At 35.2% G+C, this 16,918-nt stretch overlaps 2 pseudogenes; one reads left to right on the top strand and one right to left on the bottom strand.

Moving 5' to 3' along the window:
* LOC128169113 (uncharacterized) overlaps positions 1 to 16,650 on the top strand; it is a 113,537-nt pseudogene extending 96,887 nt beyond the window's left edge.
* On the bottom strand, positions 11,188 to 12,856 carry LOC128169116 (uncharacterized; annotated as a pseudogene).
* Positions 16,651 to 16,918: the final 268 nt, after the last annotated feature.

Consider the following 16,918-nt stretch of genomic DNA (forward strand, 5'->3'; position numbering starts at 1 on the left):
ATTCGAGTGGTCAAAGGGCGATCACTTGTATAAACAAATTTTAGTGTACTTACTAAGGTAAACAATGGTTGACACAGTTTGCGTATTTCGTTCCCGTTGGTGTTTGACGTAGAAATACACGACTCTGTGACCCGAGTTGACCTTCGATAAGTGAGTAACCTTACACATCAGAACATTTAGTCACACTAATTCTTCTTAGGCTTCATTGAATACTCTGGCGTGTTACAGACGTCAGATATTTTTTTTACCCGAATGCAATGACAGTGTAATATTTCACTACAAAAAGATTTTAAGATTAAATTTTACGACGGGTCTGTGAACAGACTTAAATCTTACCATGAACAAACGACTCCGTACAGTAATGACAATTCATCACGAAAAAGGTTGATACACTGATAGAGATTCTGACCCCAAAACGGTGATTAAACTTTACCATGAATCTGTGTACAGACGCCTTGATACAGAAATGAAATTTATCACAAAGATTACCACATTCATAAAGGATTTGACCCATATACGGGATTGATATGAGGGTCATGCCTGCAAATTAGGATTTGCGATTATGGGTATTGCACAAAAATTCCTTTTCTGATTAAAAAAAAACATAAACAAAGTTAATAAAACGTTAATGATATTAGAAAAAAAAATTAGACATTGGACACTTGTAGGGGTTATCATTTGTCTCTTGAAGTCCTCTACAGTATTTGCTGTATCTTCTCATTCATTGGACACTTGTAGAGGTCATCATTTGTCTCTTGAAGTCTTCTACAGTTTTTGCTGTATCTTCTCATTCATACTTTATGAGTCTTTTTTATCTCATTCAGTCCTTGGTCTAGCAAATAAGAAAAATACATGGATACATGTATATTAAGATTTGTCAATAAACAGTTAGAATTATATATATATATATATATATATATATATATATATATATATATATATATATATATATATTTATATATATATATATATATATATATATATATATATATATGTGTGTGTGTGTGTGTCATATTATAAGAAATATTCTATGCACGACTTGATTTGTTTATTGAGCATGCGCAGATTAAAAGTTTAGAAAAGTTAGAAATGGCGTTATTTGCAATATGCTAAAAATCCGCTAGCATCCGTGGCTTAACCTACCATAACATGGTGTCAGAATTATAGTTTTACATAGGAAAATAATCGCAGAATGGATCTAGCAGGTATTCCGCAACCGCAGATACAATGAGACGCATCAAACCCACTCGATGCGTGGAAGAAATTCAGACAACACGTTGAACTCATTTTTGAAGGACCTCTCGCTGAAAAAGAGGAGAAGCAGAAGATTCGATATTTTCTTCTATGGGCAGGAGAAAAGGGCCGAGATGTTTACAATACTTGGACCCTCAGCGAAAGATGAAGGCAAATCGCTAGAAGTACATTTCAAGAAATTTCAAGAATACGTACAGCCCAAGCATAACCCAGTCTTTCGAGATATATTTTCAATAACGAGACACAAGGTGCACGACCAGTGGAGCAATATATTACCCGCTTGCGTCTGTTAGCTAAAGACTGTGTATTTGGTAGAGCAGAAGATGAAATGATTAGAGACCGCCTTGTATTTGGCACAAACTCAGCTAAGGTGAGAGAGAGACTGATCAACGAAGGGGCACAACTCACACTGGAGAAGGCAATCCAAATTGCTCAGAATTTTGAATACTCGCAGCAGCAGCTGAAGACGATGGGGCCACCTGGAACAGATAATTCTACTATACCGAAGGATGTCAATGCAGTGACTCGTGGCAGACCTTATTCCAGGGGACGTGGCCGAGAAAACATTCGCGCTCACAGATCTACAGTACCGTCGCGCAGGAGAGGAACTTCTCATAGAGGACGAGACGATCACCGGGGACAAGACAACGCGTACGCGCATCAAGATAAGTGTCAGAACTGTGGTTTCGACCATCACAAAGATGTTCGATGTCCCGCAAAAGGAAAGCAGGGTACCAAATGCCGACGATGGAATCATTTCTCAAAAGTGTGCAAAAGTGTTTGTGAAATTCATGAATATAGTGGTGTAGATGAATACGATGATGTGTGTCAATCATTTGAAAATGTTGATGTAGATGATGATGTAGATGATCATTATGATGGTTTCTTTATTGATTGTATTGCAAAATCATGTACAAGTGTCACAAATAGTGAAGCATTTGCTGAATTGAATGTATTGCATGCAGGGTCAAACAGCACTGTAAATTGTAAACTAGACACAGGTTCACAAGTAAATGTGCAAGTGTCATGCCCTCTCCGTCCGGCTCAAAATCTCTTGGGGTATGGGGGTTCCCCACTTAAGTCAGTAGGTGTTTGCAGTCTAGATATTGATTGCAAGGGTCAAAGGGTACAGACAGACTTTCATGTCATTGATCCACAGGGGAAAAAGGCTCCCCCTATCTTGGGGTTACCATCATGTTTAAACTTAGGACTTGTAAAACTAGTTGACTCAGTTAATCTGACCCCACCTTCCAAGTCCCTTGATAAAGATCAAGTACTTGCCGAATACCGAGATATATTTACAGGTATAGGTCTGTTCCCAGGTGAAGTTAAAATTGAAGTTGACCCAACTATACAACTAGTTATTCAACCACCCCGTAGGGTCCCGCACGTCATATCTAAAAAGCTTAAGGTAGAATTGGATAGGATGGAAAAGGTCAAGGTAATTACAAAGGTCAAAGAACCAACCCAATGGGTTAATTCCCTGATTATTGCTGAAAAACCTAACGGAACACTTAGAATTTGTTTAGACCCACGAGATCTAAATAAGGCTATTCGTCGCCCACACTACCCCATGAGAACTCTCAATGATGTTCTTCCACAGCTCTCTAAAGCAAAGTACTTTACGAAACTAGATGCTCGTAGTGGCTATTGGACATTGAAACTCACAGAGGAGTTTAGCATGTTAACTACTTTCAATACCCCTTATGGCAGGTATACATTTCTAAGACTTCCCTTTGGTCTGAAGTCATCACAAGATGAATTTCAACGCAAAATTGATGAATGCTTTGAAGATTTACCAGGTTTAGTTGCTATAGTTGACGATGTTCTTGTATATGGCAAGACCAAAGCAGAACATGATACAAACTTGCGTGCAGTTCTGCAACGATGCAGAGAGAAAGGCATAAAGCTTAATCCTGAAAAACTTGCTGTTTGTGAAACAGAAGTAGACTATTTTGGTCACATAATATCAGGTCAAGGTCTTAAGCCTGACCCCAAAAAGGTCAAAGCCATCAGCGAGATGCAGCCCCCTAAGAATCGCAGTGAGCTTGAGACTGTTTTAGGTATGATTACCTACTTAGCAAAATTTGCGCCAAGCTTGTCAGAGGTAACTGCTCCCATGAGAATGCTATTATCGTCTAAGTCTGAATTTGTTTGGGATGCAGCCCAAGATGAAGCCTTCAACAAGGTCAAGTCCATTCTTACAAGGTCTCCAGGACCTATTCTTTCATATTTTGACCCCAGTAAAGACGTAGTGTTGCAAGTAGATGCTTCAAAGTATGGTCTAGGAGCTACATTATTGCAGGATGGCAAACCTGTTTGTTATGCATCAAAAGCACTGACTCCTAGTGAAGTAAATTGTGCTCAGATAGAGAAAGAGATGTATGCTATTGTATTTGGGTGTAGTTATTTTCACCAGTACATTTATGGTAGAGATGTGACAGTTCAAACTGATCACAAGCCTTTGGTATCGATTATGCAAAAACCCATTCACTCAGCGCCAGCTAGGTTACAGCGCATGATATTACGACTTCAAAGGTATTCTATTCACCTTACACATGTTCCTGGTGAGAAAATTCCAGTAGCTGACACTTTGTCTCGAAAATACTTACCTGATACATGTCCATCTATATCTGATGATCTTGAAGCCCAAGTTCACATGATATCTAGCACTATACCCATGAGTGACACATGTCTTGACAGAATCAGGTCAGAAACTGTTCAAGATTCTCAGTTAGTTACCTTAATGAGTACTATCCTTAATGGTTGGCCAGAGCACATGGCTCAGTGTCCACTCTCTGTAAGAGATTTCTGGAATTTTAGAGATGAATTGTCTGTTATAGATCAGTTAGTCATGAAAGGGAATAGAATTGTCATTCCAAGGTCAATGCAATATGAGATGTTGCATAAACTTCACACAGGTCACCCAGGGGTAGAGAGAACCCTTAGACGGGCCCGAGACTCTATGTTTTGGCCTGGTATATCACAACAAGTACGTGATATGATTCTTACTTGCACTACATGCCTTACCCACCGCAACTCAAAACCTAGGGAACCTTTGAACGTGACAGAAGTACCTGAATACCCATGGCAAGTTGTTGCCACTGATCTTTTCACATGGGAAGATCAGGATTTTCTTGTAGTCGTAGATTATTACAGTCGATATTTTTAAAACTTTAAACTTCAAAACACAACTAGTCAGAGTGTTATCTCTAAATTACAAGAATCATTCTCTAGAAATGGTATTCCAGAGAAAGTAGTATCGGATAATGGTCCACAATACTCTAGTCATGAATTTAGGGATTTTGCCCTACAGTGGAACTTTAACCACAGAACTTCTAGTCCCAGATATCCCCAGTCTAATGGACTCGCCGAACGAACTGTCCAAACTGCCAAACGTCTGTTGATAAAGTCTAAGAAAGATGGACACAACATATTTATGTCCCTCCATGCTTACCGTTCAACACCCCTCAGTATTGGTCTTTCACCATCTCAATTACTTATGTCTAGAAGGTTACGATCAGACTTGCCTATGCACCCCTCCTTGCTAAAACCTCATGTCCATGACCAGTTTGATGTCAAACACTCCATGATAAGTGATAAGATGAAATCAAAACAAAAGTATGACAAGAGATCAAAATTATCACCACCTTTGGATAAGGGAAATAGTGTTAGAGTTCAGCTAAATTCCAAGACATGGACCCCAGCAATTGTCTTAGAACCTCACAATGATAGATCATATATTGTTAAAACACATAATGGCTCTGTCTATAGGAGAAATAGAAGACAAATCTTTAGGTCCAGGGAAAAGGCAGAAAGTGATATTGAAACCCCTAACCGATCAATAATATCCCCACAGTATATTACTCAACCTGAACCAAAGCCTGAGACATTTGACCCAGACATTGTCCAACCCATGTCTACTACCTCTAACACCTTAGGTGACCAGCCCAACCTTGCCTCCCCTAAACCAGTACAAAATGACAAGCAATATGTTACCAGATCAGGCAGGATTGTTAAACCAAAACAGATACTGAATCTTTGAATACTCTGTTGTCTTTAATTCGAAATTATATATATCATATCAGTCATTATATTAACAATGATGAAGTGTAATTTAGACATTTGATACAATCTACTGTCAATATATTTACAAACCAACATTTTGGCTATTCAGTTAATTGTCATTATTTGTGTAAAATATAATTAATACATCAAATTTATTGTGTAATTAAAGTTAATTTCCAATTCCTTTGAAAAAAGGGAGATGTCATATTATAAGAAATATTCTATGTACGACTTGATTTGTTTATTGGGCATGCGCAGATTAAAAGTTTAGAAAAGTTAGAAATGGCGTTATTTGTAATATGCTAAAAATCCGCTAGCATCTGTGGCTTAACCTACCATAACAATATATATATATATATATATATATATATATATATATATATATATATATATATATATATATATATAAGAAGCACTAGCAAACCAACAACACTCGTTATCTAACTACTGTTATCTATCTTTTTCTTTCTCGGGCTCGAATTCTTAAATATAAAGATGTAGCTGCCACGTTTTGATCCGGTGTTTAAACATTATCTAGTTTTTATATATTATTTAGTTTAGTTTAGTGCTAGTTTTGTAGATGTTTTTCTTCTTTCTTATGTAGTTTTTATTTTGTTGTCCTGAAGAAGGGACGGGTTGTCCCGAAAATTTGACAATATTTTACTTTATTGTTCGTGTCGTTGGTTATTTTTAGTGCTTTTATATATATATATATATATATATATATATATATATATATATATATATATATATATATATATATATAAGATATTTCAAACAGAATGAAAGAGAAAGTTTAAACAATTTGAACTACCTCTTGGCAGGGCGAAGGTAGTACCCTCCACCACCCCGGGCTGGTGATGGTGGCCCTGAACGAGAAGTAGGCTGGGGTGTCCTCTCTGTTTGCATTGTTGCAAGTGCTTGGCGAGGTGGTGCTGATGGTGGTAGAGGTGGAGGCATTCTCCTCGGCCTCACCCCATCTCAATCTTTGTATGAAAGAAAGACATAATATAAAGCTATTCTACAAACAATTTAGTTGCAAGTTACTGTGGCACATGGTAAAGAACTAAAGATAGATAAAATACTAATATAAAACAATACTTACTTCCTCTTTGGGATGGGTGTTGTCCCTCATCCTCCTGGCGGTGAGGCGACGTCTGCAACAGCGATACATACACCTCGTCCCCCACCCCAGGAGGAGTAGGAGGACCAAGCACAGGGTCCCCATACTGAGCTCAAATGCTGAAAAAAAACCAAATAAATTATATATTCTTCATTCTGGTTTAACTCAATTTAAGACAGACTGTATTTAAATTATATCAAAACAGTTTTTGTAAATTGAGTAACTCAGTTACTTACATGCACAAGACATTCAGCAACAGGAATTAGTATATCATGCAGAAAAAGAAAAAACATTATGTAAGAAATAAAATTAAAGAATAAAGTAATGAATTGAAGCAAATTGTGCAAATTGAATTATTGCTCAGGTTAAAGTGTACAAATCAAAGGTAAGCCATTCTTTATTTTATTTGAAAATGGTGACATATTCTATATTTATATTTAAAAAAAAAAAAAATCAAAGTTTCATTTGTTTTTATGCATTTCATGACTCTTACAGATTTTTTTTTCGCAAAAATTATATCATTGGTATCATTTAGTATTTCAATATAATTTTCCCCAATTACATTCATTGGATAAACATTTGGAAGAGTTAAGTGATGTTTTTTTTTTATTTTTTGACAGTAAATAAAGCAACACAGGAAAATAAATATGGGAAAAATTAATAAGCAAAAAAATTTGACATATTTACTTTAATTTTTGGATGGGATAGTGTTCCCAGAAGTGGAAGTCTGGTCACTTGCCTGAGTAGTGAGGGGGTGGTGGTATGTAACCTATTCTGAGTAGTGAGGGGGGTGGTGGTATGTGTCCTAGTCTGAGTAGTGAGGGGGGTGGTGGTGGTATGTGTCATAGCCTGAGTAGTGAGGTTGATGATATTATGTGTCCAGAGTTCTGAGGGGGATGGTTGTTGGTAACCTATCATGAGATGTCTGGGGGTAGTTGTGGGTGTCCTAAGCTGAGTAATGAGGAATGTGAATACGTGTGCCCTACCCCGAGTAGTGAGGGTAATAGTTGTGTGTGTCCTAGTCCGAGTCCTGAGGGGAAAGGATGCGTGTACAGTAGACCGAGTAGTAACGGGATTGTGGGAATGTTCACGAGACTGGGGAAAGACTGGTGGCTGTGTATTGCTAGGGATGGATGCTTGAGTATGTAACGGATTGGTAGTTTTTGGGGTGGGTGTAAATTGTCGTGTCCGTTTAATGACGAACGCCTGTCGAAGTTGAACGGTGCTGACTCGTATCTACAATAAATGTATGACTAGAAAACATAAACAGGAACAAAATCCCAAAGTAACAATAAAACTAACAAGGAAACAAACATGATAACGAAAAAAAGGAATCAGGACAACACAACACTAACTGAACAATCAATGACTTACATTCATTCGTTTCCCCATGCATCATAACGGTTGGTGTTACTTCTGAAAAAAAAACCCGAATAAATATTTCAATAAAAATAACGTTATTATATCATTGTATTGAACATTTGCAAATAATGCAACCATTATGTATCTGATGGACAGATTGGTTCGCCATTGATGATTTTGCAAGGCATTGCGGTCGCGAAATGAAATGTGAGATCACGAGTCACGCATACAATCCTTTGTATCCAGCAGTATTTTACAAGGTAGCGATTGGTTGAAAGTATGTAAAACTGACAGGAGGCGGAGTTTTCCCACAAGACGGTACTTCTTATGTTAAGAGAAAGACAGAAAAGATAGATAGAAAGGATAAATTTATATGAGGCAATCCCCACCTAATAAAAAGAAATGGAAATTGAAAAATTATTAAAATCACATAGTGAAATTGTCGCAAATATGCCTCGTCCCCCCCCCCCCCCATCCTACCCCCCTGGCAAACACAATTATCCTTCGGACACCCCCCCCCCCCCCCCCGGGGAAAAAATTCTCGATCCGCGCATGCGACAGAATGATTTGTAAACGAAAGATTACCTGAACAGTGTAGGACGGGTGAATCTGTATCCAGCATCACAATTTCCCGTATGTTATTCTCCAAACAAAAATGTACATAATGTTCAATGAAAGCACATAAACCCTGAATTAATAAATGTCCGATGGGTTCACTGGAAATAATTTTTTTCACATAACACTGCACAGTTACAACTTTAGTCTGTATCGGACAAACAATTTCACCACTGCAAAGCGAACCTAAGACACTAGAATGACAAAAATCACATACCGCTGATATGTTTCCGATTAGAAGAGCAGAAATTATAAAACAAAACATTTTGAAAGAAAAATACAAAAATGAACGGTTTAAGTTGTTATCTGAATGGATTGAATGTGACAGAATGATTGATTAACAAAAGAAACAAAGAAATCCTAAGGATTCTTGATTGGTGTATAAACAAATAAAACATAGTTATGAATCTAATGCATGTATTATCAATTATATATATTTACCACTTGCAGTGTCTATTCCACATGGAAGAGCATAAACTTGGTCTGCCTTCAAGTTATCCAACAAAAGTTGTTCACTTAGGTTGGGAGAGTAGGGCTTCTTGGATGCAAGATGGCGCTTCTTTTTTTCATTTGCTGCAATTAAGTTCATCAAAGTTGATGCAATTTATTTTTTTTAAACAATATAAAATTAACCTACCTAAGTTATGTTTTGATAATTTGAAATAACTTAATCATTATTTTTTGTAAGCTATATACTGTATAAATAATTTAAATAAAACTTTCAATTCAATTTAGCAAGATATACTAGTATTTTATCTTTCTGCTTGATGTTCTGTACTATTTTTTAATTTCTGGAATAGTTCTTTGAGAATTGACATTTCCGCTAAGAAAAAAGAGCAATTCATCTATCTAAAAATTATACACCATATTTTACTGCAATTTTATGAGGAAAATATATTTATGCAAATCATATCAATCCATATCCCAAAATAAGGGGCCCTAATTTATTCATTCTTTATTCACATTCGGTTTCATCAATTAATTTACAGTCGTTATGTATGTATAAAAAATATACATGTCAAATTACAAACAAATCTTAAATGATTTAACACAATGATGAGAAACTATAATATCTGAATTAAAAATTATGGCAAAGTCTGTTGTAAAGAAAAGTTTACTTTTTAAATCTTAATTTTAAAATCCTTGAAAAAATATCGTTTGGGGTTGCAAATCTTCTGATTGAAGTGTTACAACTATACACTTATGCATATATCTTTATATGAATGGCATGAAAATTGACGAGTTGTAAAATTATTTGAGTTTGGTCATGTAAAAAAGCGATATATGTATTTCTATTTATAGTCTAGGCTTTTCCATTTGTTGACTTGCTTTTGAAGTTATTTCCCTTTGTGAAAGTGTGTAAACACGTCTGTCATGTTATCCAGTTAAAACTATACTAATATTTGCTTGAAGCATCTTATTAGTATGATTTTAAAATTTTGTGATTATCCAACATATTGCGATAGGCATGATGAGAAGGAAAAAAATCTTACATATTCAATAAATCGTTTGCCTTCTCGGTCGTGGTTCTTCCTGGCCCGTCCAGCTTACCGAACAACAAATGTTCCCGCTTGGACACCTCCTCCACTAAAACTACCTCCTCCTTTGGGTCCCAGTTCATCTTCCGTTTTCGTTTTGCTTTATCATTATCGCTAATGCTATCCATGATCACGATTATTATAATGTTTACGATGCAGACGATAGGAATCTTCGAACGAAGAAGAGTTCCACTTTTAACAATTCGGTCGAAAAATCGCGGGACTTGCTATGAGGTCTAAGCTAAGACAAATCTTATCTAAGTGTTATCTTAGATTGTTTTATGATCCACTTAAGTAAGCAATCTTAACTAAGTCTTAATCTTAGATTTAAGACAAAATTCGCACTAAAATTTAGGACAGTTTCATGATCCCGGAGCCAGTATCTCCAATAGTGACTTATCTAATCCCTGATACATTATCATCCTTATTGCAGGTCCAGTTAAGGATCTTCTAATAGCAAAGTCTTTCTGTTCTCTAGTATAACCAGAATCCTTCATCAGCATTTTTACTTCGTATTTCCCTACATCATAAGTGATTTCTCCTTTGTTTTAATTTCCTGAGCACAGATCCATATAATGATATCCATGCTGAGTATAATGAATCGTATACATGTATATAGTTTATCTAAACTTACATCCATCTTCATCATCACTATTCATGGGATTCCCATTGTACTGTGGAATAACGCTGTCATCATCTTCAAATGCTGGCTTTTCTTGAGAACCCACATCAGATGTACTTTCACCAGTTGAAATGATATCTGAAAATGTTTTGAAAATTCAAGATTTGTGCAAGTGTAAATCTTGTACGTAAATCAACGTAACATTCCGTTACACAAGAATGATACAGTCCATCCCAGTTTGATCCAATAGTGTCTTATATTCATTTGGATCATCATAAAAATATTGTTTGTAAAAAGGTAGTAACAGCTGAAATTAACTAAATTTTGTATTTCTCTTAATTTCAAAATCTTTGAAAATGCAATTTAATAATGCTAGCTAAAATGAGGTGCAGAAAAGTATGCAGCCAAATGAAATCTATTTCGTTTAGGAATTAACACCAAGTCAAAGTGTGTTAAGGTAGGATTGGACTTGCTTTGCCAAAGGAACTAATCAAAACACCCTTAAAAATTTGTGTATTGTCTAATGAAGTCTAAAAATGACTTTCCAATTTGTAGCTATAATTACATCTGACGCGTTCTGTCTGGTGCGTGTTATGACATCAAAATCAAAATAACTTACCATCAAACTGAATATCGAAAAGTTTTCTTCCCACATAATGGGGCACTATTCCAAAATCTTGAATCAACAAAATTGTTGCTACTTCTGTTCTTTCTAGTACATCAGATGTTTGTCTGTAATGGTGTAAATGCACATCCATATTATGCCAAAGGTGCTGTATGATCCAACTCCTCTCAGCTTCACTGGTATCAAGAGCCTGTTCATAAAAGTATGTACTTGTAGTGTAAAACATAACATGGTAATACTGTTTACTAGCGTGCATTGCTAATCTACCCTTGCAATGGCATGAGAAAAAAGAAAATATATGATTGAGGGGTGTGGGATGATCCAAAGCGCACTTGCCAAACTGAGCACTTGATGCATCTTGACATAAGCAACAAAGAAATATAATTATGGTTTACCAGTGAGAAAGTGAACTGTTTTCAATATATCTGACCATTTATAAAATAACAATTTGTCCAACCAACCACAGATTAAAGAGTATGGAAAGGATATTGATTTTTACCTGAACCATTGTGGCCATATATTTCCTCATATTACTTGTACGAATAAGGCTTGGACTTGACAGCCCAGCCTCTTGAGCAACAATTGATATGGCATCATTCGCCCTAAATACACCTCCAGCTGCAATAAAAATCAATGGAGAAATATAATACATCTAGCCATTTAAGATTATTTTTTTAGCTTATTGCCAAAAATTGTTTAACTGGTAACCTATTTATAATATTTAAATCTTTCAATTTAATGCTGTCCAGCCAGCATGAAATTGTCAAGAACAATATCTGGCAAACCTTTGGCTATGTTTGTTTCTGCTATTGTATGAAAAGGATAAGAACTGTTTTTGGTTGTCTTATGGCAATTTAAAATTTGTTAGATAGATATTTACCAGTACCGACAGAAAACTGCAAAAATAAAAAGTTTCTGGAAATCTTTTGGCAGCTAATAGTTTGCTACTCCTATTAAATAACTGCAAAACATGCAGTTTTGAATTAAATTGCAGAAAATTTGCTGCAATTTATTTATTCTAATAAGGTAAAGGATTATTTCACGAATTATTGAATTCAGTGGAGAGGATAGCATAATTTACTGTTCACAGGCAGTGAAGCTATGAATTATCTGAATCCTCCATTTTATGTATAACTGATTCATAAACATACACACTCTGCACTTACTTTTGCTACCAAAAAGGTATGGAGATTCAACTGGAATGGAACATGCCTTTCGGACTATCTTGCTTGCAATAAAACTTAAAGCCTGGCGCGTTTCCAGAGATAAAATAACTGGAACACATCTTCCAACCTAAAATAGAAACTCATGGACTTAAATCATTGACTTATTGTTCTACACTGAGTAGCCAAAAGAATTGCAACAAACATGGTTGATGTCATCGCTGTACGTAGGCATCTTTTTGGTATTTATATTCTATTTTTATCGGGATAGACAAAATACGAAAATATTATTTTTAAGTGCATTTTCTAATGGAGATAATTATCATTTACAAACTTTCCTCGTATCTCAACAACTTCCTGAGTCATTAAAAGGTGTGCTTCGAATGAAGTCAGCTCTTTCATCAATTGTGCCTGAACATCATCTTGACCAGTTTATCTCCGATTGTAAACCTTCAATCTGATTAAAGAAACATTGCATATCAACATCTAAAATGCAACAAGAAGCTATGCCTTTAAATTCATACTTTTATGAATGGACTCTCCTCATATTTCTAAAACCAACCTCCCTGCACAGAACAAAATGCACTTTAACATATTTTACTGTTTAGATTTTATGTAGATCATAAGTGATTTCTCCAAAATTTATGTGATTCAGCCACTTCGTTTTTACGAGGATTACAATATTGTTCAATCTTTCTAAAAACATTTTGAGGGTGGTTCTTATCTTTGCCATGTGCCCATTCAAAGTGATCATAAATTTTCAGAAGTCGCTCACCACCAGTTGATAATTGTTGCAGTTTGAATTTCCTTTGGGAAATTTCGCTGTGTCGCTTGCTATTAGGTATATTTCAATCTGACGCTTCCATGTCTTATAGTTTTCCGATACATTAACAGAGAGAATGTTTAATTCAGACGGTAAACGTAAGTTTCGATTTATCAAAGCACAATTACTGGCGCTTCAGCATTCTCCTCAGGGGGGCGCCATACTTTCACGATAGTCGCACGTGGAGTGTTGATTTTAGCAGAATTTTAGAAAAAATACAAACTTGTGCATTAGAAATCATATATATATATATATATACCAGTTAACCGAATGGATAATGAAGTTTATAATGTCACCTGCTTGTAAAAAGAGTTTACTTGTCCCAAGCAATCGGATAACTGTTAATATTGATTCGTGATTTCTTTAATTTTCATTACTTCCATTTTTTTTTCAATGTTACAAAATGCATGTATTGTAAATGAACCGGTAGGTATGACTTCTATTAACAGCTGTATGCTTGCAAAGTGGACGACAACAACTTTATTGAAATGTCTTAATGATAATTGATTAAGGTCAAGATCTACTAAATGAAAAGTGCCTACGGGTTCATGAAATTTAAGATATAAATTCTTTCAATGATGCTTCATAATAGCTTTGCTTGATAGAGTGCAACGAGGCTTAAATGTTTTGTAAACACAATGAAAAATCATGTTTTTAACTGTCATTTCCAATGAAATATGAAGGAATTGAGGAACAAATTTCGGAGATTTATCAATGTTTGACTAATAAAATATATATTTAGAATGCCTACAGTCTCTCTTCAAAATATCGAATTAAACAAGCTCTTGACCTCCTCTTTAAAATGATGTCAGATTGAATATAGGTATCGGGATTACTTTTCCCATGATTTAACATAGATTGACAAGAAATTGTTTAGTTTTCTATATAACTCCTTTAAAGTTTTACGACTTTGAAAGATCTTTAAATCAATTTTGAAGTCATAATAGTTCTAGCGTCAAAAAGACATTTGGAATCAATTACTAGATCTTGAACTTAACCTACAAACTTGAGCTGGATTAAACTGGAGTGATTTATTTCAAGGATGATAATCGGTAACTAGTTAATAACCTGGTACATTAAAAGCTTATGTGCTAGTCCCCAAAGTTGTAACGTGTGTATTAGATCCTCAGTTAAGCACAATACATTCATTTCGTGATTTGCAAGGATTTTCTAAAAAGTATACATTGTGCATAGTTTCTTTTGAAAATTCACTTTAAAACTAGTCTTAATAATAGTTTTATTTCTAATGTTATAGAATCACCGAATACCAGTTTCTTTTGAAAATGCACTTTAAAACTAGTCTTAATAATAGTTATATTTCTAATGTTATAGAATCATCGAATACATGTACCAGTACCATCTCCCCTTCACTGGGCGGCACATCGTATTTCAAGTATACATTGTATATCGTAAATACCATAGGAACTTGTAATCAATATTCCTTTGTTCAGAAATTCTTTTAAATAAAAGGCATCCCGATTAAAATCAGGGATTTTTTGAGCTGGCTTTCCTCTTGCTCTCAGACCTGTTCTCTAAAAACTCTCGCTTCACTAAAATGGCAGTTCCGTTTTCTATACAAATGCGCATGTGCATTTTGAACATGTGAATCGTCAGAGATGCGCAATTGAAGACAGCAACCACAATCCGCATGGTATCTGTGTAATCACATGTCTAATGAAAACCTGAAAATGGGACTAGATACTTTTCGATATTTGTTAGGTTTAAAACATGCTATTTTATTTAAGCAATAAAAAAAATTGGGGGACTTGCAATCAAGTTTCCAGACTATTTGAGATCCCCATTTTACGACGTGTGTTCCTGAGGCAGGCCCCTAGTTTGGCAGAAGCACAGAGAGAGAGAGAGAGAGAGAGAGAGAGAGAGAGAGAGAGAGAGAGAGAGAGAGAGAGAGAGAGAAAAGGGAGGAGGGGGAAGAAAAAGGGATATAATATATATTTTTTTTTTTTATAATTTATTTCTTTTTCAAGGAACAAACATACAGAAAAGACATTCAGTCACACACACAAACACACCCACACTTATGAAAAAACACCTAAATGTATTATTTAATGGTTACTTGCCTACATGAAAAGAAAAAAGAAAGTTTAAGTGACAAAACAGAAATAGAAAAAATAGTCATAATGAAAATAGATTAGATGTCAGCATCAAAGATACATTTCCAACTATCCCATAATTTTTCAAAACATTGTAATTTACAAGTTTGTACTGCAGCATATCTTTCCAGAAAAACTAGAAAAAAATTCTATGGTTTCTAGAGCTGCAAAAAGAGGGATATAATATTAATATTTGTTAGTTTACTTCACTTGTTTTAAAATTACACTTTAAAAAAAAATAAGATCTTCATTTTTTAGCACCTTTGAGAAACAGTTATTAAAGCCGTTAATTTTTTTGAAATTTACGGTCAAAGTATTGTTTTTCCTTAAAGCAATCTGAGCTGCAGTTTTCATGTTGAAATGTTTTTAAGGTAAATGTTAGTTTTATACTAAAGTGACAAAAATACCATGGTTTTTAAATATCTCTTAGCCATATTTTTGTGTTAAAAGCCTTAATTGGAGCGTAATTGAATTATTGTCGTCCAGTACAAAATTGATTTGCTTTATATTCCTTAGAAGAAAATCTTTCCTCTGACAAACTTAATGATTTTTCAAACCTAATTTATCATAAAAGTTTAATTTATATGCAGACTTATACTAGCAGCTTTTTGCAGCAAATTAAAATTCTAAAAAATACAGTTCATATTGCTTTATATTTATCACAAAATATCTTCATTTCTGTTAAATTGTTGGCAGATGTTACCAAACTAGCGTTGCATAGGCCTGCAAAACAATCATCAACGCATGCAGGGGCAGGAGTGACCTACTCAGCCAATTTGGCAGTTGATGGCAACAACGGTACAGACTTTGTCGTAGACAGGTGTGCCAGCACAGAGGGTGGAGACACAAATCCTTGGTGGTTGGTGGATATGCAGGTTGTTTATTCTATCAGATCTGTCAGAATATTCAATAGAGGAATGGACGAGTGGGGACAAGGTAAGGGTAAACAGAAACATTGTGAAAAGAATTATCGGTATAGTCTTTAAGTAACGACATTGTAAAACGACGAAAAATAGTGGAGTATAGCTTGGATTACATCCGTGAAAATAAAACGGGGAAAAACCCCTTTATTTTTTACGTTCTTATTTTTAGCAAGGAAAAAAAATACAAAATATATAAGACAAAATGAAATATATGCATGTTTCGAATTATTAGTTAATAGTTTCACATTAATATATGTTGTTTTTTTTACTTAGATTGGTCAGACCGACTGCGGAATGTCACCGTCACTGTAGGGCTGACAGAATCAGATGTCAACACTCCCTGTGGTTTCTTTGCTGGTCCCGGTACTTTGTCACAGCTGGTTGTCATCGACTGTCCGACATTACCACAGGGAAGATTCGTAAAGATCTCCATAATCACTGAGTATCTCACTCTTTGTGAAGTTGAAGTGCTTCGATACTCTGTCTAATTATTATTGCCGATGTCATTCTGTTTTCGACAAAACAAATACTCTAGATTCCTAATTAATCCTTAGGATTCATATCGGCGTAAAATCACGAGAAACTCCCTTCGCAGATTTTAAAATATTGCTTTAATTTTATGGGAGTTGAGTACTATAAGAATTTGGATAAAAATTCAATGTTCGCGATTTTATATTCCTGCGATTTGATC

The sequence above is a fragment of the Crassostrea angulata genome, unplaced genomic scaffold (assembly GCF_025612915.1).
Source record: "Crassostrea angulata isolate pt1a10 unplaced genomic scaffold, ASM2561291v2 HiC_scaffold_98, whole genome shotgun sequence".
Taxonomy (NCBI): Eukaryota; Metazoa; Mollusca; class Bivalvia; order Ostreida; family Ostreidae; genus Magallana; species Magallana angulata.